We start from the raw sequence: 2,570 nt of genomic DNA, 5'->3' as shown, positions 1-2,570 counted from the left end.
GAAGTTGATGTGTATCATTCCTATGCATGTTTCCTAAGGTCTACATATGCATATCCATGAACGAAATAGATTCTATTATTTGGGTATTTTAAAAAGTGTATATAAATAAATTAGTTTTGCCTTACTCTTGACATTGGTTTTGAAATTTATACCACATATATGTTGAGCTAGTTATTTATTTTAATGAATGTATAATATTCTATTCTCTCTATAATTGACAATTTATATTATTCATTCCCCAAATAGAGGGCTCTTAGGATAAGAAATAGACACTGAAAGGTTATTTGGAGGTGATATTTATATTAGATTCTAAAAGAGGTGAGAGTTCTTTAGGGAAAAAATATTTCTGTATTGAGTCATTTTGTAGAATATATAAATTAAAATTTTGCTATAGCAAAAATAAATTCAATTCTATCTGTGCTACATATGTGTATGATAAAATAAGCAATCAGATAATCTATGTACGTAATTAACATACAGTAAAACTGGGCACTGAACGAATTTCAGTAATATTTAATACTCTAGTATTATTTTATTTAAACTCAAAAGGTATTATTGAATAGAAATGTTAATTATACTAAAATGCAACTATTAAAATGTTTTACTAAGATTTTTATCTCATTTACGTATCCTATCCAATGAAACCAAGCACTCAGTGATTCTAAATTATTTGTGTTTGTGGCACCTTTGAATCTGACCACAAAACTTCTAGTAGTCAACACTAATACTGAATTAACTCTGGTATTAAACACTCTAAACATGGTCATAGAAGACAGTAATGTATGCAATAACTTTTACAGTATGTCTTAGTATATTTAAATGTATACACCACACTATTCATCTATTGCCTGCCATTATAGTATGGATATTTGGCTAAAAGTGGTTATTGCCCTGATAGAGTCTCCCATATATACCATCAGGGAACATTTTGGAATAATCTAATAAATATGCTATCTTCCTTGTTACAAGTTTGACATTACAATAAGCCTCTTGCCTCTTTCTGACTCACAGTGGACGGTATACCTCCCTCAACATAATATTACACGGATTGATCCACTGCTTTCCTGAATGGCCATTTATAGAGTAAATATGTCCAGGAGGAAAAACTTTTCTTCTGCTCTCTTAGGTCAGAGTGTCTGCTGGCCTGTTAATTAAATAGACAAAAGACAGATTAATAGGAGAAAAAGTTTACTCATATGCAAACTGGAGCTAACAAAAGAAGGAGCTAGCTCATTAAACGAGCAGAGTTAGAGACTTACATACCTCCCTGAGTAGGGCAAAAAAGCTTCTATGGGAAGAACAAATAGGTTTCTTTAGGAAACACAGATGTGTTTGTAAGAGAGCAAATGGAATATAAAAAAATTTGTGATAACGTTTATTTATGCAGGTGAGAGTAGTCTTTCTGGCTGCTTCTTGACCATGAAACTCCCCAAAAGAGGGCATTTATGGTAGGTTTAGTCTGCATCTTTCTTGGAAACAGACCTAAGAAGGAATAAATGGCAGCCTAATTTCCCAGAAGTTTCTGCTTTAGTCAATTAAGAGAGCTTCTGGAAGGATTCTTTCATATCGGTTGATTCTCAAATGTCTTCAGTTTAAAACTCTTCATATAACTCTGGAGTTCCGAGTGGGTCTCCATAGATACATACAGCAATTAAAAACGAGCTGTATATATGTCATAGATAAATCTCAAAAATATGTTAACTAAAAATCAAAATAAATAGGGAAAGTACACATATATCAACACAATATGACATAGCCTGATCAGCTGCTTTCCCTCTGGTGGGCATCACCAACAGTGTCTAAGCTCAGATGTAGCAGAAATAATTCTTACACATTTGGAGGCAGGCCTATAAAAAGATCACAGACTACCTCTTGCAGCATCACACTATTGAGAAGCATGACATTCAATGAGTTGGGGTGATTTAAGGTAAAAATTCAACAGGAACTTGTAAAATTTTGAAGATCTCTCGTCCTGTGTTCTTCCTTTAGGTATTATTCTCCCATTCATTTGAGACTATGAGCTCCTCGAAGCAGGCATCAGTGTTCTATCTCTGTATCCTTGATGCACCACTGGGCACAATGCCATGCCTACCACCATGTTTAACACTTGGTAGACCCTCAAAAGTATTTAAGAATTTAAATTTTTAATAATTCAAGATTCTAACAATCTTGCCTTAAAAATACTACACAAAGATTTAAGAGAAAGAGGTCAAACTAATTTTACTCATTAAAAATGAGGGGAAACAAAATCTAAGACTGGTATCTTGGTATTCATAAGCAGGTTTGTATCATAGCTTTATTGTCACTCATTTTAAGACTGGGGTTATGAAAGAATAATTGTAAGAATATTTCAATTGAGATATTATTCAACAATTTATAACATCCCTTTCAAACTTCATATCAATGTTAATAGTCGTTTTCTTAATAGGAACTTGTGATAGAAGTTTCATCCACATCTGTCACATGCTATTTAAAGTTTGCCAGGACTCAATACCAGCCTTTGTTTATCCTTCTTCTTGGAATGTTTATAACTCTGGAAAATCTCCCTCTCTTCTTCTTTCTCTCCTTCT

Source organism: Propithecus coquereli, unplaced genomic scaffold, assembly GCF_000956105.1.
Source record: "Propithecus coquereli isolate 6110/MARCELLA unplaced genomic scaffold, Pcoq_1.0 Scaffold259, whole genome shotgun sequence".
In the NCBI taxonomy this organism is placed as follows: domain Eukaryota; kingdom Metazoa; phylum Chordata; class Mammalia; order Primates; family Indriidae; genus Propithecus; species Propithecus coquereli.
This window is presented reverse-complemented; position numbering follows the sequence as displayed.